The sequence below is a fragment of the Aquarana catesbeiana genome, linkage group LG02 (genome assembly GCF_042186555.1).
Source record: "Aquarana catesbeiana isolate 2022-GZ linkage group LG02, ASM4218655v1, whole genome shotgun sequence".
Taxonomy (NCBI): domain Eukaryota; kingdom Metazoa; phylum Chordata; class Amphibia; order Anura; family Ranidae; genus Aquarana; species Aquarana catesbeiana.
Genome location: NC_133325.1, coordinates 752,282,360 through 752,304,127, shown reverse-complemented (window position 1 = coordinate 752,304,127; position 21,768 = coordinate 752,282,360). Strand labels below are relative to the sequence as shown.

General features: G+C 44.2%; 1 protein-coding gene across 2 annotated transcripts in view; it reads left to right on the top strand.

Moving 5' to 3' along the window:
* Positions 1-21,768, top strand: part of EPCIP (exosomal polycystin 1 interacting protein) — a 36,094-nt gene that overhangs the window by 2,647 nt on the left and 11,679 nt on the right. Inside the window, exon 1 of one of the 2 annotated variants that reach the window (XM_073617138.1) lies at positions 19,038-19,178. The exons of the other annotated variant lie outside the window; for it this stretch is intronic. The gene's annotated coding sequence lies outside the window, so the exon portion shown is untranslated. Of the gene's footprint in view, positions 1-19,037; positions 19,179-21,768 lie in introns of those variants that run through there. 2 annotated transcript variants of the gene reach the window in all.

Below are 21,768 nucleotides of genomic sequence, written 5' to 3'. Positions count from 1 at the left end.
CCTACCCACCTCCGAGCACTGTCCTTTGGTTCCACCACCTACCCACCTCCGAGCACTGTCCCTTAGTTCCACCCCCTACCCACATCTGAGCACTGTCCCTTGGTTCCATCCCCTACCCACCTCCGAGCACTGTCCCTTGGTTCCTCCCCCTACCCACCCCTGAGCACTGTCCCTTGGTTCCACCCCCTACCCACCTCCGAGCACTGTCCCTTGGTTCCACCCCCTACCCACCTCCGAGCACTATCCCTTGGTTCCACCACCTAGCCATCTCCGAGCACTGTCCCTTGGTTCCACCCCCTACCTACCTCCCAGTATCACCGTTTTTGGAAGATACTGAACCAAGTATCATTTTGTGGTGTTACATAATTTGTATGGTACAGTGGAACCTTGGATTACGAGCATAATCAGTTCCAGGAGAATGCTTGTAATCCAAAGCAATCGCATATCAAAGCGAGTTTCCCCATAGAAGTCAATGGAAACGAAGATAATTAGTTCCGCGTTGACTTCTATTGCATGCAATACCGCATGTGGCCAGAGCTGGGGAGCATCAGAGAGCCTCGAAAATATTCGAGGACAACTCGGCTGAATTTAGAAACCCTTGGAAAGGCTCGGGAACAGAGTATTCCCGAGTGTTTCGGAGTATTTCCGAATGATGAGTATTTCTGAACGGCTCCGAACTTTTTCAAGTGTCACCGGCGCCCCCGCACCTCTGGCCAAATGCGGTACTGCACACCACATTAGCTTGAATTCTGTTTGTTTTGGGAGACAACACTCGCAAACCGAGTCAGGATTTAAAAAAAAAAAGTTGCTCGTCTTTCAAAACGCTCATTAACCATGTTACTCGTTAACCAAGGTTCTACTGTATTTGGTAATAACAAGGAAAGCAGTAAAATATATTGCCTGCAGCCAGCAGCAATAGTCCCCCACCACACAAACAATAGATCCCCCCAGCCACAATAGACCCCCCAACAAAAACAATAGCTCCCCCAGCAAAATAGAACCACCCCAGGAACAATAGATCTCTCAGCAGCAGCATCAATAGCCTCCTCCCTCAATAGTAAGTCCCTCCCAGCAGCAATAGATCCCCCACCATCAACAATACTCCCCCTGCAACAAAAGATCCCCTCCAGACATAACAGATCCCTCAGCACCCAGCAATAGACCCTCCAGCACCTCCTAGCCATTACATACATTCAGTACCAGAGGTGCCGGAACTGCGTTCCCCCACGTTCCCGCTGAAAAATAGCCCTGGATAAGACCCCTTTCACACTGGGGCCGCCAAGCGTTAATGCTAAAGCGCTGCTCATTTTAGCAGCGCTTTAGCGGAGCTTTTTGGCCGCTAGCGGGCGCTTTTAACCCCTGCTAGCATCCGAAGAAGGGGTTAAAAGCGCCCCTCTTGCTGTGCTTCCGAAGCGCTTTGCAGGCGCTGCCCATTCATTTCATATACAGCGCTCCCAAACCGCCCCAAAGATGCTGCTTGCAGGACTTTTCCCAACGTTCCGCAAGCGCACCTCCCCACTGTGAAATGTCACACTGAAAAACCGCCTCAGTGTAAAAGGGGTCTTAATGTATATTTTCAAATACCTGAATTTGACTTGTACAGCAGAACACAGAGAGAGGGTGGGAGAAGCAGCAGAAGGTGCCAATCAGGTGTACTACAGGTCAAGGAACATGCTTATAGGAGGAGAGGGCAGAGCGACAGAGACATGAGCTCATCTGTGTATTGTAGCTCCTTTAACTGTCCAGTCGCAGGGTGGGGATGGGGAGGGGAACCTGTAAGCAGCAGGCAAAGTTCGGGTTCCCTTCCCTTCTAGACAGGAATGTGCTTTGTGGCAAAGTTGTGTAAATCTCATGACTGGATTGACAGAAACACAAATCCTTTAGCAGGTAAAACATATCCCTTACCTGTATACTGTATGTAGTTCATCTGTGTATTTGGCTGCTCACTTTGAGTTTAGCTCAAAGCAAACAGCTAAATACATAGATAACTAATGGACTTTTAAGTAAAGTTGCATCAACTGTTTAAATAATGTTGCATCAACTGTTCTGTGCCTGGTCTGAAATTATTAACCACTTCACGACTTCAGATTTACTGCTACGGGGTGGCTTTTCTGTGCAGAATCACGTATATATATATACGTGATTCTAAAGTTCCGGATAGGAGACGCCTGCACATGATACATCACAGCAGTAGCCGATCTGCAGGTGCCGGCCAATGGATGACCGCCGCCACCTGCTGATCATTCAAGAGAGACACAGGACGGAGATCTGCATATGTAAAAAATGCAGAGCTCCCTCCTGTCAGCAGGGATGTGGTGGATTTTGTTTCCCTGCAAAGCAGGGAATAAAATCTACCACATCCCTTAGTAAAAATACTTCACTGTGTACACACATAAACACTGGTTAGGCACACATTTAACCCTTTGATCGTCCTAGATGTTTAACCCCTTCCCAGCCAGTGTCATTAGTACAGTGACAGTGTATATTTCTTAGCACTGATCACTGTATTAGTGTCACTGGTTCCCACAAAGTGTCAAAAGTGTCAGTTAGTGTCTGATTGTCCGCCGCAATATCGCAGTACCTTTACGTCAGATCACGTCAGATCATGGGCAGTATTTCTAGCACTAGACCTCCTATGTAGATATAAAGTAGTAACCTATAAAGGCTTTTAACCACTTCACCCCCAGAAGATTTTCCCCCTTAATGACCGGGCCATTTTTTGCGATACGGAACTGCGTCGCTTTAACTGACAATTGCGCGGTCGTGTGACGTTGTACTGAAATAAAATTGATGTCCTTTTTTCACCACAAATAGAGCTTTCTTTTGGTGGTATTTGATCACCTCTGTGATTTTTATTTTTTGCGCTTTAAACAAAAAAAATGACAATTTTGAAAAAAAAAAAAAACAATATTTTTTACTTTTTGCGATAATAAATATCCAAAAAAATTATTTAAAAAAAAAATTTCTCCATCAGTTTAGGCCGATATGTATTCTTCTACATATTTTTGGTAAAAGAGATCGTAATAAGTGTATATTGATGGGTTTGCGCAAAAGTTAGGGGATAGATTTATGGCATTTTTATTTATTTATATATTTTACTAGTAATGGCGGCGATCAGCGATCTTTAGCTGGACTGCGACATTGCGGCGGACAGATCGGGCACTTTTGACACTTTTTTGGGACCAGTGACATTTATACAGCGATCAGTGCTAAAAAATAGCCACTGATTACTGTATAAATGTCACTGGCGGGGAAGGGGTTAACACTAGGGGGCGATCAAGGGGCTAAATGTGTTCCCTCGTGTGTGTTTCTAACTGTATGGAGTATGGGACTGACTGGAGGAGCAGACATATCGCTGTTCCTAATTACTAGGAACAGCAGATCTGTCTCTCCTCCCGTCAGAACAGGGATTTGTGTGTTTACATAAACAGATCCCCATTCTGGGTCTCGTGCCCGCGATTGCGGGTTGCCGGTGGACATCGCAGCTGCCGGCCACACGCATTGGGTCCCCTGCCATGCAGCAGGTGCATGCGCGCCTGCTATGGCTCTTAACCACTTGCCGACCGCCTCACGCATATATACGTGAGCAGAGCGGCACGGGCAGGCAAAATCACGTACCTGGTACGTGATTGCCTTCCCGCGGGCGGGGGGTCCGATCGGACCCCCCCCCGGTGCCATCGGCGGTCGGCGTTTGGCTGGGAGAGTTGAGAGACGAGGGGGAGACCATCCGATCGTGGCCCCCCCCTCGCGATCGCTCCCAGCCAATGAGAAACATCCCCTGCCTCTGTATAGTACACAGAGGCAGAGGATGTGATGTCATCTCTCCTCGGCTGGCCAGTTTCCGTTCCAGCACCGAGGAGAGAAGACATGTAAGTGCACCAACACACACACAACACAGTAGAACATGCCAGGCACACTAAACACCCCCGATCCCCCCCCGATCGCCCCCCGATCCCCCCCAATCACCCCCCCCCCTGTCACAAACTGACACCAAGCAGGTTTTTTTGTTTTGTTTTGTTTTTTTCCTGATTACTGCATGGTGTCAGTTTGTGACAGTTAGCAGTGGTAGGACAGTTAGTATTAGCCCCCTGTAGGTCTAGGGTACCCCCCTAACCCCCCCTAATAAAGTTTTAACCCCTTGATCACCCCCTGTCACCAGTGTCGCTAAGCGATCATTTTTCTGATCGCTGTATTAGTGTCGCTGGTGACGCTAGTTAGGAACGTAAATATTTAGGTTCGCTGTCAGCGTTTTATAGCGACAGGGACCCCCATATACTACCTAATAAATGTTTTAACCCCTTGATTGCCCCCTAGTTAACCCTTTCACCACTGATCACCGTATAACTGTTACGGGTGACGCTGGTTAGTTCGTTTATTTTTTTTAGTGTCAGGGCACCCGCCGTTTATTACCGAATAAAGGTTTAGCCCCCTGATCGCCCGGCGGTGATATGCGTCGCCCCAGGCAGCGTCAGATTAGCGCCAGTACCGCGAACACCTACGCACGCACCGTACACGCACCGTACACCTCCCTTAGTGGTATAGTATCTGAACACATCAATATCTGATCCGATCAGATCTATACTAGCGTTCCCAGCAGTTTAGGGTTCCCAAAAACGCAGTGTTAGCGGGATCAGCCCAGATACCTGCTAGCACCTGCGTTTTGCCCCTCCGCCCAGCCCACCCAAGTGCAGTATCGATCGATCACTGTCACTTACAAAACACTAAACGCATAACTGCAGCGTTCGCAGAGTCAGGCCTGATCCCTGCGATCGCTAACAGTTTTTTTGGTAGCATTTTGGTGAACTGGCAAGCACCAGCCCCAAGCAGCGTCAGATTAGCGCCAGTACCACTAACACCCACGCACGCACCGTACACCTCCCTTAGTGGTATAGTATCTGATCGGATCAATATCTGATCCGATCAGATCTATACTAGTGTCCCCAGCAGTTTAGGGTTCCCAAAAACGCAGTGTTAGTGGGATCAGCCCAGATACCTGCTAGCACCTGCGTTTTGCCCCTCCGCCCGGCCCAGCCCACCCAAGTGCAGTATCGATCGATCACTGTCACTTTTTTTTGTAGCGTTTTGGTGAACTGGCAAGCGCCAGCGGCCTAGTACACCCCAGTCGTAGTCATACCAGCACTGCAGTAACACTTGGTGACGTGGCGAGTCCCATAAGTGCAGTTCAAGCTGGTGAGGTGGCAAGCACAAGTAGTGTCCCGCTGCCACCAAAAAGACAAACACAGGCCCGTCGTGCCCATAGTGCCCTTCCTGCTGCATTCGCCAATCCTAATTGGGAACCCACCACTTCTGCAGCGCCCGTATTTCCCCCATTCACATCCCCAACCAAATGCAGTCGGCTGCATGAGAGGCATTTATATGTCCTCCCGAGTACCCCTACCCAACGAACCCCCCCAAAAAAGATGTGTCTGCAGCAAGCGCGTATATAGACGTGACACCCGCTATTATTGTCCCTCCTGTCCTGACAATCCTGGTCTTTGCATTGGTGAATGTTTTGAACGCTACCATTCACTAGTTGAGTATTAGCGTAGGGTACAGCATTGCACAGACTAGGCACACTTTCACAGGGTCTCCCAAGATGCCATCGCATTTTGAGAGACCCGAACCTGGAACCGGTTACAGTTATAAAAGTTACAGTTACAAAAAAAAAGTGTAAAAAAAAAAAAAAAACACAAACAAAAATAAAAAAAAATAGTTGTCGTTTTATTGTTCTCTCTCTCTCTATTCTCTCTCTGGTGTTCTGCTCTTTTTTACTGTATTCTATTCTGCAATGTTTTATTGTTATTATGTTTTATCATGTTTGCTTTTCAGGTATGCAATTTTTTATACTTTACCGTTTACTGTGCTTTATTGTTAACCATTTTTTTGTCTTCAGGTACGCCATTCACGACTTTGAGTGGTTATACCAGAATGATGCCTGCAGGTTTAGGTATCATCTTGGTATCATTCTTTTCAGCCAGCGGTCGGCTTTCATGTAAAAGCAATCCTAGTGGCTAATTAGCCTCTAGACTGCTTTTACAAGCAGTGGGAGGGAATGCCCCCCCCCCCCCACCGTCTTCCGTGTTTTTCTCTGGCTCTCCTGTCTCAACAGGGAACCTGAGAATGCAGCCGGTGATTCAGCCAGCTGACCATAGAGCTGATCAGAGACCAGAGTGGCTCCAAACATCTCTATGGCCTAAGAAACCGGAAGCTACGAGCATTTTAGGACTTAGATTTCGCCGGATGTAAACAGCGCCATTGGGAAATTGGGAAAGCATTTTATCACACCGATCTTGGTGTGGTCAGATGCTTTGAGGGTAGAGGAGAAATCTAGGGTCTAATAGACCCCAATTTTTTCAAAAAAGAGTACCTGTCACTACCTATTGCTATCATAGGGGATATTTACATTCCCTGAGATAACAATAAAAATGATTTAAAAAAAAATATGAAAGGAACAGTTTAAAAATAAGATAAGAAAGCAAAAAAATAATAAAGAAAAAAAAAAAAAAAAAAAAAAAAAAGCACCCCTGTCCCCCCTGCTCTCGCGCTAAGGCGAACGCAAGCGTCGGTCTGGCGTCAAATGTAAACAGCAATTGCACCATGCATGTGAGGTATCACCGCGAAGGTCAGATCGAGGGCAGTAATTTTAGCAGTAGACCTCCTCTGTAAATCTAAAGTGGTAACCTGTAAAGGCTTTTAAAGGCTTTTAAAAATGTATTAATTTTGTTGCCACTGCACGTTTGTGCGCAATTGTAAAGCATGTCATGTTTGGTATCCATGTACTCGGCCTAAGATCATCTTTTTTATTTCATCAAACATTTGGGCAATATAGTGTGTTTTAGTGCATTAAAATTTAAAAAAGTGTGTTTTTTCCACAAAAAATGCGTTTGAAAAATCGCTGCGCAATTACTGTGTGAAAAAAAAAAATGAAACACCCACCATTTTAATCTGTAGGGCATTTGCTTTAAAATAATATATAATGTTTGGGGGTTCAAAGTAATTTTCTTGCAAAAAAAAATAATTTTTTCATGTAATCAAAAAGTGTCAGAAAGGGCTTTGTCTTCAAGTGGTTAGAAGAGTGGGTGATGTGTGACGTAAGCTTCTAAATGTTGTGCATAAAATGCCAGGACAGTTCAAAACCCCCCCAAATGACCCCATTTTGGAAAGTAGACACCCCAAGCTATTTGCTGAGAGGCATGTCGAGTCCATGGAATATTTTATATTGTGACACAAGTTGCGGGAAAGAGACAAATTTTTTTTTTTTTTTTTTTTTTTTGCACAAAGTTGTCACTAAATGTTATATTGCTCAAACACGCCATGGGGATTTGTGAAATTACACCCCAAAATAAATTCTGTTGCTTCTCCTGAGTACGGGGATACCACATGTGTGGGACTTTTTGGGAGCCTAGCCGCGTACGGGACCCCGAAAACCAAGAACCGCCTTCAGGCTTTCTAAGGCCGTAAATTTTTGATTTCACTCTTCACTGCCTATCACAGTTTCAGAGGCCATGGAAAGCCCAGGTGGCACAAAACCCCCCCAAATGACCCCATTTTGGAAAGTAGACACCCCAAGCTATTTGCTGAGAGGTATAGTGAGTATTTTGCAGACCTCACTTTTTGTCACAAGGTTTTGAAAATTGAAAAAAGAAAAAAAAAAAATTTTTTTTCTGGTCTTTCTTCATTTTCAAAAACAAATGAGAGCTGCAAAATACTCACCATGCCTCTCAGCAAATAGCTTGGGGTGTCTACTTTCCAAAATGGGGTCATTTGGGGGGGGGTTGTGCCATCTTGGCATTTTATGGCCTTCAAAACTGTGATAGGTAGTGAGGAGTGAAATCAAAAATGTATGCCCTTAGAAATCCTGAAGGTGGTGCTGGGTTTTCGGGGCCCCGTACGCGGCTAGGCTCCCAAAAAGTGCCACACATGTGGTATCCCCGTACTCAGGAGAAGCAGCTGAATGTATTTTGGGGTGCAATTCCACATATGCCCATGGCCTATGTGAGCAATATATCATTTAGTGACAACTTTTTGTAAATTTTTTTTTTTTTTTTTTTTTTTGTCATTATTCAATCACTTGGGACAAAAAAAATAAATATTCAATGGGTTCAACATGCCTCTCAGCAATTTCCTTGGGGTGTCTACTTTCCAAAATGGGGTCATTTGGGGGGGGTTTGTACTGCCCTGCCATTTTAGCACCTCAAGAAATGACATAGGCAGTCATAAACTAAAAGCTGTGTAAATTTCAGAAAATGTACCCTAGTTTGTAGACGCTATAACTTTTGCGCAAACCAATAAATATACGCTTATTGACATTTTTTTTACCAAAGACATGTGGCCGAATACATTTTGGCCTAAATGTATGACTAAAATTTAGTTTATTGGATTTTTTTTATAACAAAAAGTAGAAAATATCATTTTTTTTCAAAATTTTCAGTCTTTTTCCGTTTATAGCGCAAAAAATAAAAACGGCAGAGGTGATCAAATACCATCAAAAGAAAGCTCTATTTGTGGGAAGAAAAGGACGCAAATTTCGTTTGGGTAGAGCATTGCATGACCGCGCAATTAGCAGTTAAAGCGACGCAGTGCCGAATTGTAAAAAGTGCTCTGGTCAGGAAGGGGGTAAATCCTTCCGGGGCTGAAGTGGTTAAAGGAGCCAACGTGCAGGTACGGCGATTCACAGGAAGGAGCCAAGTTGCTGACGTAAATGTGCGTGAGCTAGTCGGCAAGTGGTTAAAGCAAGGATAGTAAGATTTATGACGCCGCTGCGTGGGTGTGCGCAATTTTAAAGCGTGACATGTTTGGTAACTATTTACTCGGCGTGACATAAAAAAATTGCAAAACCCACCAATTTATTCTATAGGGCCTCTGATTAAAGTGGCTGTAAACCCAATGTCATCCCTTCTAAACTACTGCCATAGGGTTATCTATAAGGATATACACGCCTCCTGCATGTATCTTTACCTGTCAAATGTCTCCCCTCTGTCTGTTATTAGATTCTGTGGGCGGGTCTGTTGTCTGGAGCTCGGTGGGTGGAGTCATGATGTCAGTAGACTCCCCGCCCACCTCTACACTCCCCTTGTCAATATGCATTTTCTCCTGTGTATTTCTTACACTGAACTTCTGCTATGATCTCTAACATCCAGTGAAAAGACAGGAAAGTAACCACATGACTTCAGCATGCCCAATCATGCTGAGGTGTGGAACAGCCAATCCTTGCAGAGCTGCTGAAGAAAGGAGTGGGGAGAGGGAATTAAAAAATACTGCATGTCTTAGGCTAGTGCACGAGATATGTAAATCACCTGTCACTCACAGCAAGGGGGAGGATTTGACAAAGTTTTTCTCTGTTTGTCAAGTTTTATCTCACTGAACAATAAAAGAGGATTGCTCAGAGATGGATTAACTCTGTGTGGCAAGACTGGGCTCAAATGATAGGAAATCTTATACTCTACATCAGTGATGGTGAACCTTGGCACCCCAGATGTTTTGGAAGTACATTTCCCATGATGCTCAACTACACTGCAGAATGCATGAGCATCATGGAAAATGTAGTTCCAAAACATCTGGGGGTGCCAAGGTTCGCCATCACTGCTCTACATTATGACATCAAAAAAAAAAAAACAATTTTGGGTTTACATCCAATTTAAAAAAGATATATAGAGGGGTTGATTTACTAAAGGGAAAAAGACTGTGCACTTTCAAAAGTGCAGTTGCACTCTGCAAGTGCAATTGCTCCAGAGCTTAGTAAATGACTAGAAGCTCTGCTCACGCCCACCATCCAATCATGTTCAAGCAAAAATTCATTTTTTAAAATTTTCCTTGCATGTGATTGGGTACTCTTTGCAAGGTGAAGCCTTACCTCATTTACTAAGCTCTGGAGCAACTGCACTTACAGAGGGCAACTGCACTTTGCAAAGTGCACAGTCTTTTTGCCTTTAGTAAATCAACCCCATAGTGTTTGGGGGTTCTAAGCAATTTTCTAGCAAAAAAAAAAAGATTTGCACATGTATACAAAAAGTGCCAGAAAATGTCTGGTCTTCGAGTGGTTAATCATGCTATTTCCAGTTTGATTTTATATTGCAGTATTACCAGGCTACAAAGCAAATAGGTTTTAAAAAAAAATAAATATACAAGCTAATTATGAAATGGTGTTGGTTTTTGAACTGGCTGCCCATCAAAATAATTCTGGAGTAATAAATTAGCCAACAACTTGTATTCTGACAAGACGTGGCCGACATCAAAAGAGCTCAGTGCAAAATTTTCAAAGAATTTACTGATCTTCACAGGTGGATCTTTCAGCACGCTCGGGGCCAGAGTGTGAACAATATTCACAAAATAAACACAGATTACCGAGAAAATGTAACCAAACTGACATTTACAATATCTAATGCTATGCACTCCCATTAATGCCTGTGTGTTGACACCAAACCATTAGTGATGAATGGAGGTGAGACGTACTGGAATTTTATTTTTACCGCCTGCTCAGCACGAGAATTAACCTCTGTTTTACTGTTCACCAGTCAGACCCCATCTCTGTATCATACATCACTATTGGTGTATGGCACAGTAGGTGGTATGGTCCAAACTGGTATTGTCCTTTTTGCTTTGTAGGCCTCAAAATCAGCTTTAGGTTTGATCCTGAGTAGAATTATATAATCCGTAGAAATACGAATGTCCTTTGCTGACTTTTTTTTTTTTCCGGGTGGTCTGGAAAGGGTTGCCTGGATTATCTAATGTTTAAAATAACATGGGAGCCTGCCAGTGTCCAGAGAGAGATTGGAGGGGTGAGTTAAGGTTACTACGAGGGCTGGAAGGATGGAGAGAGACATTCAAGATGGTGTTCCACAGAGAATATTTGGGATAATTAACCAATTAAGGACCGAGCCACTTTTTGAGATTTGTTGTTTACAAGTTAAAAACAGTTTTTTTTGCTAGAAAATTACTTAGAACCCCCAAACATTATACTTTTTTTTTCTAACACCCTAGAGAATAAAATGGCGGTCGTTGCAATACTTTCTGTCACACCGTATTTGCGCAGCGGTCTTACAAGCACACTTTTTTTGGAAAAAGTACACTTTTTTGAATTAAATAATAGGACGACAGTAAAGTTAGCCCAATTTTTTTTTAATATTGTGAAAGATAATGTTACGCCAAGTAAATTGATACCCAACATGTCACGCTTCAAAATTGCGCCCACTCTTGGAATGGCGACAAACTTTTACCCTTAAAAATCTCCATAGGCGACATTTAAAATATTCTACAGGTTGCATGTTTTGAGTTACAGAGGAGGTCTAGGGCTGGAATTATTGCTCTTGCTCTACTGATCATGGTGATACCTCACATGTGTGGTTTGAACACTGTTTTCATATGCGGGTGCTACTCACGTATGCGTTCGCTTCTGCACGCGAGCTCGGCGGGACGGGGCGCATTTAAAAAATTTAAATATTTTTCTTATTTATTTTACCTTTTATTTTTTTATTTTTACACTGTTCTTTTTTTTAAAAAAAAAGTCACTTTTTTTCCTATTACAAGGAATGTAAACATCCCTTGTAATAGAAAAAAAGCATGGCAGGACCTCCTAAATATGAGATCTGGGGTCAAAAAGACCTTAGATCTCATATTTACACTAAAATGCAATAAAAAAAAATGAACTTTTAAAAACTATGGGCGGAAGTGACGTTTTGATGTCGCTTCCGCCCTGCAATGATATTGAGATGGGTGGGGGCCATCTTCCCCTCACTCATCTCCATACCCAGCAAGAGAAAACATCTGATCCCCTCCGCCGCTGCCGATGGCTCTGGAGCACAGCGGAGGGCACCGGAGCATTTATGGGACTGGTGAGGCTGCATTTATGGGACTGGTAAGGCTGCATTTCATTGGCAGAGGTCAGGATGCATTTCATGGGCACTGGTAAATATTTTTGTACACCATTTGCTTCAGAATATTCTTTTTCTTGTTTTCCTTCTCTAAAACCTAGGTGTATCTTATGGTCAGGTGCGTCTTATGGAGAGAAAAATACGGTATATTTTTAGCAGAGACCCTAGAGCAGTGATGGCGAACCTTGGCACCCCAGATGTTTTGGAACTACATTTCCCATGATGCTCAAATACACTGAAGAGGGCTTGAGCATCATGGGAAATGTAGTTCCAAAACATCTGGGGTGCCACGTTCAGCATCACTGCCCTAGAGAAAAAAATGTTGATCGTTGCAAATTTTTGTATGTCACATGGTGTTTTTTGGAAAAAAAATACACTTTAAAGGGTAACTCTACTTTCATGGGGAAAAAAAAGTAGCAAATTAAAAATATTTATATATAGCATATATTGTACAATTGCTACTCAAGTCATATTGTAATTGAATGTTATTAACAATTACCTTTCCTTTTCAATCTGCAGCTCTGTAATTTTCTGTAAAATGCAATGCAATATGGCTACCTGGAGTTGTTCTGTACACAGAATGTGTACAGAACACCCCCAGAAACATCATTTCCTTCTTGTGTGATTGGCTAACTGATTTTTCCCAGAAGTCAGATTTCAGGCATCCCCTGCAACAAAATGTAATTTTTGGTGAGATACTCTCGATAGGAAATCACGTCTAAAGGGATGCAGGCCCAGCAGCTTTCCTCATTAGTGCCCAGCTAGTGCAGCAGCTGATTGATAATTATGAAACCACTCCCATTATATTCACTTACCACAGAATAGCAAAAATTTAGGAATCTGCAACAGAGTTTGTTAAAATCCTTGTAATGTACATAGATCACCCAGAGGGTTTTTTTTTCAACAAAGGTGAAGTTACTCTTTAATAAATTTAAATGCAAAAAAATATATATACAACCCAATTTTTTGGTAAAATATAGAAAATGATGTTACACCAAGTAAATAGATACCCAACGTGTCGCGCTTTAAAAATGTTCACGCTCATGGAATGGTGACAAAGTACGATACATAAAAATCTCCACATTTTAAACATTTTTACAGGTTACCAGTTTAGAGTTACAGAGGAGTTCTACCGCTAGAATTATTGCCCTCGCTATAACGTTCGCACCTCACATGCATGAGCACAGAGGGATGGGGGCGCTTTAAAAAAAAAAAATACTATTTATTTTATTTTACACTGTCCCTTTTTTTTAATTTAATTTATTTTTTCATCACTTTTATTCCTATCACAAGAAATTTAAATATCCCTTGTTATAGAAATAACAGATAAGACCACAGATATCTTTACCCTTGAAAGCATCAGATAAAAAAAAAAAAAAATTGTTTACATCCGTCCTAAACCGGAAGTGACATCATGACATCGCTCCCAGCCTTCTAGATGATAGAGGTGAGGAGAGACGGCCTGGTCTCTCCTCACTTCTATGGCCAGCCGTGTGAACTGCCGGATCATTTCCCGGGTTCGCTGGTGAGAACCGTAAGCCTGACAAACACCAGAGAGCGGTAGGGGGGGTAACCCCTCCCAATGCTTCTAAAAGCGATTCAGCAGCTAATCAGTTGCTCAAATCGCTTTTAGTAGAAAAAGAATTGCCGGTGTTTCGTCAGATTAGGCGACCTGTCGAAACTTGTAACGGAAGTGACATTCCGTCATGGCCATCTTGGTACACCCCGCACTGAGCTGCAGTAAGCCTACAGTCTGAAGTTTCCAAGCCGACATCTTTTTACACCCACCGAAGTCTTGCATTTCACACTTATTTTTACCACTAAACTGAGCTTATATAGTGAAATACAGTATTGTGAAGTCCGTGACACTGTTTTGCAAGATTTCGGTGGGTGTAAAAAGATGTCTGCTTGCCGACTTCAGACTGTATTGTGTGGCCGAGTGCGGGTGTACCAAGAAGGCCTTGATGGAACGTCATTTCCATTACAAAATCTGACAGGTCACCTGATCTGACGGAACACCAAATAAAAGAAAAACAAATACCGGGGTTATGGTTGACAGCCTCAGCCATAGCCCCAATAAACCACTGCAGAGCCGTGAAGTATATATACGTATTGTGGTCTTGACATGGTTAAGCTTCCTGATTGGCCAGGGGGGATGATATGATCCTGTGCACAGGAGTCAGTGATCTCAGCACAGCCGCAGTGTGCCAGGAATGCAAGATGAACTGCATATATTAGACCCCTGATGTCTCTCCTGCACAACGCCAAAGCTATTGGAGCGCAGATCGCAGTCCATTTTCTTCCTCCCTGGTCACAGAGTCCAGGGAAAGTGACAGCAAGAACAAAATTCTTGTTGTTTCCAGGTTCTTGCTAACTAGGGGAGATCAGCCAATGCATGTTTTCTGGTCTATCTCCCTTTGACTTGACAACACCCGACATGCGAGTCTTGGGCATGCAGGTAGGATAGTGAAGCTCAAGAAATACAGCAGGGGTTATGCAGGGAGGGACACACCCTTTCGGGGAGGGGGGGGGGGGTCTGTGGAAGCCATTACTTCCATCTGAAAGCTAACAGTTGGTATGTGACATTTACACTCAGTATGTGTAAAACCCCTACATATGGCGTATAGCAGTGGCAGTAAAAAGGTTAAAGCAATTCTAAAGGAATTTTTGTATATTTTTTTAAAATAACAAACTGGTGGCACAGTGGTGTAGAGGGTAGCACTCTCGCCTAGCAGTAAAAAGGGTCGCTGGTTCAAATCCAGACCACAACACTACCTGCCTGGACTTTGCATGTTCTCCCTGTGCCTGTGTGGGTTTCCTCCGGGTACTCCGGTCTCCTCCCACACTCCAAAAAGACATGCTGGTAGGTTAATTGACTTCTGTCTAAATAGGCCCTAGTATAGTAATGTGAGTTAGGGACCGTAGATTGTAAGCTCCTTGAGGGTAGGGACCTATGTGAATGTACAATGTATATGTAAAGCGCTGCGTAAATTGACGGTGCTATATAAGTACCTTAAATAAATAATAATAAATAAATGTCATACTTACCTGCTCTGTTCAATGGTTTTGTGCAGAGCAGCCCCAATCCTCCTCTTCTGTGGTCACCTACTGGCATTCCTGACTCCTCCCCCCTGCCAATTGCCCCCATAGCAAGTTGTTTGCTATGGGAGCACTCATGTAGGCTCGATCCCGAGCCATGCTGTGTGTACATGGACACACTTAGCATGGCTTGGCCCCACCCCTCTGCTCTCTCCTCGCTCCTGCTGCTGTCTCAGCCAATGAAGAGATGGAGTCCTGGGACAGCCAAGGCTCTTGTGCACATCACTGGATCGGGCACTGGTAAGTATTGGGGGGGGGGGGGGGGGGAGAAGCACACAGAAGGTTTTTTACCTTTATGCATAGAATAGGTAAAAATCTTCAGCCTTTACAGCCATTTTGAATTGAATTGGACTTTAAAAGAAACTTCAGTTCCCTTCATCTGATGTTCCCATTTCCCTTCTCTGGGGCCAATCTTTAGGAATACAGCACATGCGCAGATGTGCTGAAGGATTCTGCCTGGCCTTTGGGTGGGCAGCACATATGCACATGAGATTTCTCACACATGCATAGACATGCCATTTCTTCAGCATCTTTTGAATGCACATTGAACTCGTGTTTTGCAGATCTCTGCTGGCTCCTGAAACCTTGGGGCAAATCTGCCCAGATGCATACCTCCCGACATATTGATATGGGAATGAGGGACACCTACTAGCAAACATATGTGGGCATAGGACACGCCTCTGCCACGCCCCCTTAAAGGGGACATATCCAAAAAAAAAGGGTTAATTAAATCCACAAGTGCTTTTTTTTAACACCAATATTCCTTTATATTGGCTTTTAAAATTGACAAATGCAGCCATTTAGAATTTGGATGCAAAATTTAGCACTGGGAAACACTTTTTGAAAGATAAAAAGTGCATTTTATATACAACTATATATAGATGGGACCAAAATGAGGGACAAATGAGGGGAAAAGAGGGACATTGCTCCAAATCAGGGACAGTTGGGAGCTATGCAGATGCAGAACCTGGGCGGCTACAGGGAGCGCAACATCATCCTCGTCTAGGCAAGAATACTAGGGAGCGCTGCAGCACAAAAAAAGTCAGAAGCATTTTTTATTTAATTTTGGCAGAGGGAAGGGGTGGGCCAGGTGCAAATACATTGTGAAGGTCCGCTTTAAATGTACTTCACTCTGGTTTACCAAAGACAGATGGCCACTGGACACAGCAGAACTAACAAATGTGCAAAGACTTTTTTTTTTTTTTTCAACATGCACAAAAATGTGTACGTACTTAAAACACAGAACGGTTTCCTTTAAGGAATTGCTTCATCATGGAGTAGCTCTTAGAATTTATAGGGTAGATTATATAACTTGGCTTAAATGCTTTATTGGAATATTTCCCATTTCCACAATTTCTCTCTTTTTTTTTTTTTTATCATGGTGCTTGTTCACGCCGATACATCTCTATTTACATTGCAATATCTGTTTCAGGAGAATGAGCAGAACAAACAGCCTAACACGGAGGGGATTGTCCTCCCGGCACTGAATTAAGTTGTTAATTACCTTTATGTTGTGATTCCCCACTGAGGTTTTTCTCAGAGTAACTAAGGAGATTAATCTTTAAATCCTTCTTATGGCTCAGCTATAAAGACAACTTTCTCTATTGCTGTTTTCTGGGGCTAGAAAGGAAATCAACACAAGCTGCAAATGTCACTCAGAAGGTAGGGAATGGGGGCAAAATAAATAAGCGTCCCATTGAAAACAAGAGGGGTGCAAAGCTGTTCTATAGTGTTCTCTCTAGAGCCCTAAAGCCGAACTCCAGGCAAACAACTAAATAAATATATGGGAACGCTTTTACTTGCAAAAGAATTAGCATTTCTCTATATTCACAGTGTAAAGGTTTAAAGTTGTTGTACAGGCTGAAGGTTTTTTACCTTTATGCATTCTATGCTAGAAGATAAAAAAATTCTGTATGCTGCTCCCCCCCACAGCCCCCCAATACTTACTTGAGCCCCCGATCCAGCAATGTGCACAAGGGCCTTGGCTGTCCTGGGTCTCTTTCTTCTCATTGGCTTAGACACAGCAAAGGGACCCATTGGCTCCCACTGCTGTCAATCACAGCCAGTGAGCCAATTTGGAGAGAGCGGGGGCGGGCCCGAGCCCTGCTCTATCTGCCTTATGGATGAATAGAGTGGGGCTTGGTAGCAAGCACTCACCAGTGCCCCCATAGCAAGCTGCTTGCTATTGGGGGGCACTGGACAAGGGGGAGGAGACAGGAGCGCCCAAGAAGAGGAGAATTGGGGCTGTTCTGTGCAGAACCATTAAACAGTGCATGTATGTATGACATGTTTGTTATTTAAAAATAAAAAAAAACTTTAGTATTACTTTAAATAGCTCAGCCACAATGTACAACCAGTCTAGTGACAAAACTTGATAGAGGAAAGTAGCTTGATTGGACACTGAACATTTGGGAGACTTCGGGGGCCATCTTGGGTGACGGAACCTTGCCTGACGAAGGGGCCCTGCGTGGCTCCGAAACGTTGCTGTATATCTATCATGTGACCACGGAATAAAGCTTTTGACCCTTTCGAGGAATCCTTGGTGTGCTGATGACATTTTCTTCACTTTGAGTATCCACGGTTTCCAGCCTATGGTCATTACAGCACCCAGCATCACTGAACAGCCAGTTTTTTTGAATGTGTGCATGGGGAACATTGCGTTTGGATTTTAAATAAGGGATCCCATATCATTTTGGCGTGCTTGTGAGGGACAGTGCTTTGCACAATATAAGGTACCAGATGAGTAGGAATAGCTCAGAGAAGCTTCTTCACTTTTTAAATTCTGATAAACAGTATGGCAGCATGGAACCAGTAGTGACTACATAAACCTCTACGCAGGGCCGGTACAAGGGGTGGGCGAGAGGGGTGGGTGCCCTGGGCGGAGTGTGAGAGGGGGGCGGATTTCTCCCCCTCCCTCTGCTCGCTGACTCTGAGCATAATATGAGAGCCGCTCTGACCGATCTGCTCCCTCCCCCTCATTGGCAGGGAGGAGAGCGACTTCAGAGGGATTGAACCAGCAGGGGGAGGGGCAGACAAGCCTCCCATTATTTTGGTAACTGTGAGGAAACAGACTGATTTCTCCCATCCGTAGGACAGGAGAATCAGTCTGTAATATTGTGAGACTGGTGGCTGCAGCTGTGTAATGCCCCGTACACACGGCCGGACATTGATCGGACATTCCGACAACAAAATCCATGGATTTTTTCCGACGGATGTTGGCTCAAACTTGTCTTGCATACACACGGTCACACAAAGTTGTCGGAAAATCCGATCATTCTGAACGCGGTGACCTAAAACACGTACGTCGGGACTATAAACGGGGCAGTGGCCAATAGCTTTCATCTCTTTATTTATTCTGAGCATGCGTGGCACTTTGTCCGTCGGATTTGTGTACACACGATCGGAATTTCCAACAATGGATTTTGCTGTCGGAAAATTTTATATCCTGCTCTCAAACTTTGTGTGTCGGAAAATCCGATGGAAAATGTCCGATGGAGCCCACACACGGTCGGAATTTCCGACAACACACTCTGATCGGACATTTTCCATCGGAAAATCCGACCGTGTGTACGGGGCATAAGACTGTGACACTTAGACCCCTTTCACACTGGGGCGATTTGCAGGCGTTATTGCGTTAAAAAAAGCGCCTGCAAACCGACCCAAAACAACCGCTGCTGTTTGTTAAGTGTGAAAGCCCCGAGGGCTTTCACACTGAAGCGGTGCGCTGGCAGGAAAAGAAAAAAACTCCTGCCAGCCGCATCTTTGGAGCGGTGAAGGAGCGGTGTATTCACTGCTCCTGCCCATTGAAATCAATGGGACAGCGCGGCTATACCGCGGCAATACCGCGGCTATAGCCGCGCTATACGAGCGGTTTTAATCCCTATTTCAGCCGCCAGCGGGGGGGTTAAAACCGCACCGCTAGCGGCCGAATACCGCCAGCGCCCCCTACCGCCCCAGTGTGAAAGCAGCCTTACACAGCCCAGCGAACACATCACCTCCCCCCCTCACTGACAGGAGATCAGTGAGGAATACAGCTCTCCTCCTCCTCCTCCTCCCACCTCTGCTCCTTCAGTGACTTCCCGCCCCCCCCCACACTATCCCCGACGTCGTGCAGATGTATCTGAAGAGAGGGGATTTGTGGGTGGGAAATATGAAAACAGCAGCTGCAGATTCCTGCCAAAGATGCCCGAGCATCCAGCCTGGACCTGGGTGAGTGTGCAACTGTGTACACTACAGTGCCATGTAATCACTGAACTGTCCTTATCTCCATCTGTCTCCCCCTTCCCCCTCTCGTGTTCTTTCAAGATATTCACTAACTTTCACTTTCACTTTCAGTTAGACAATAGATGGTACAAATTTCTTTCCAGTAACCACAGAAATTTACATGATTCGGGAATCCCTTCTGCTGAGCAATTGTATTGTCCCCACAAACAATGGATTATCAGATATAGCAACCGCTAGTGATAATCATAAGAGAATCCGGCAGGCTGGTTGTACCCAATTTGATCGATCAACTTGGTACATTCAGCCTGCCCATTAATGGTTCTAATCTCAGCCAGTTCTCGCTGAAACAGCTGAGATTTAACCACTTGCTTACCGGGCACTTAAACCCCCCTCCTATCCAGACCAATTCTCAGCTTTCAGCGCTGACGCACTTTGAATGACAATTACGCGGTCATACAACACTGTACCCAAATGAAATTTTTATAATTTTTTTCCCCACAAATAGAGCTTTCTTTTGGTGGTATTTGATCACCTCTGTGGTTTTTATTTATTGTTAAAAAAAAATGTAAAAAGACCGAAAAAAAAAAAAAATTTTATTATATTTTGTTATAAAATTTTAAAACAGGTAATTTTTCTCCTTCATTGATGTACGCTGATGAGGCGGCACTGATGGGCACTGATCAGTTACACTGATAGGTGGCATTGATAGGTGGCACTTGTGGGCATTGATAGCTGGCACTCATGGGCATAGGTAGGTGGCAATGGCAGGTGGCACAGATGAGGCATAATTGCCTCTCCCTCTTCGGGACCAATGTCCCTTGCAGATGAGCCGGTGATCAGCTTTTTTTTCTCCTTGCGCTGTCAGCGTGAGGAGAAAAAAAAAAAAAAACGATCACAGAGCTTTTGTTTTGATCATGTGATCAGCTGTCATTGGCTGGCAGCTGATCACATGGTAAGGGGCCGGGACTCAGTGACTCGGTGATCACAGCGCGCACAGGGCACGTGCACTCCCGGGAATTCAGGTCCTCGCTGTGGCCGTCATTCAGCTATAGCGTGGATGTCAAGAGGTTAAACTATCTTAGTCTTCGCTCTTGGGCAGCCCATACATTGATCACTTTTTTCATTCAACTATTAGGTTGAATGAAAAAATAAAAGAATGTTCCAATTCCCCCATCTACACATTCCAGGTGGAAGGGGGGATCCTCCCACTGTGGACCAGTGGTGGAATCCATTGTGGTGGTGTATAGAGCCAAAAAGATTAGAATTGTGTCAATGTCCCAATATTTATGGACCTGACTGTACATATAATTAAAAGGTGTGAGTGAACTCTGTTTCTATCACATTAAACCTAATTGAATTTGTATTGTTTTAAGTATATCCTTGTTTTGAAATGACATTGATTCTTTCTTAAAAATGGAGGGGGGGGGGGGCGCAGTTTGCCATCTTTGCCCTGGGCACCAAATGGCCTTGTCCCAGCACTGCCTCTACGGTCTATGCCAAGAATGGACACTACCCCTGGTAACAGAAGGCATCCTACGGTAATATTTCCTGTAAAATACTGAGACTGTATATTCTCTGGATTGTTTATACCAACCTATTTCAGCCAGGGTGCCCAAACACCCTGGGGTGCCTTGAGGTTTCTTCACGGGTGCCTTGACAAAATGCCCAAAAATTGCCCAAAGATTGTATACAAGCCGGCCTGTAGATGAAGCCTGCCTTTTAGTTACACTAATGCCGTGTACACGCGGGCGGACTTTCCGACTGGACTGGTCAGACGGAACAAATCCCTCGGACAATCCGATCGTGTGTGGGCTTCATTGGACCTCCAGCGGACTTTTTCTGTTGAAAATCAGACGGACTCTAGATTTAGAACATGTTTCAAATCTTTCCAACGGACTCGAGTCCGATCGAAAAATCAGTTCGTCTGTATGCTAGTCCAACAGACAAAAAAGGACGCAAGGGCAGCTATTGTCTACTGGCTATGAACTTCCTTATTCTAGTCCGATCGTACATCATCATGTTCAAACGACCGGACTTTCGAAAAGGACTTTAGGGCTTTCGAACGGACTTTAGTCCGTTCGTGTGTGTGTGTGCAAGTCCAGTCGTTCGCAAGTCCGTCGTAAGTCCGTCGGAAAGACCGTCGGACGTTTGATGCTCAAAAGTCCGCCCGTGTGTACTCGGCATAAGTCACAGCTTTTCATTGTGCACCGTTGCAACCTTCTAGCTGCCAGCGTCCTAAGGACCAATGGCATCATCAGTGGATAAGGAGGGTGTCAGTTGCCTTCATAACATCCTTGTTTGACCCTCGCCTGCCCCTCTCCATCAGTGTCGGGGCCATGTTAGCTGAATGATGGAGAAAAACTGAGGGAGAAACATTGAAATACTAGTCAGTGCCAGTTTGCAAAAGTGTATTTGCTTTGGAAGAATAAATCACCTTAAATGTTGGGTGTTCTTCTTGGATTTGTGGATGTTGCTGCATTATGTAAAACTTAGTTTTTACCTTTTAGAATGTGGTGCCTCGAGACTATCCATCATTTTTAAAGGGTGCCTCGAGATTGTCCATAATTTTTAAAGG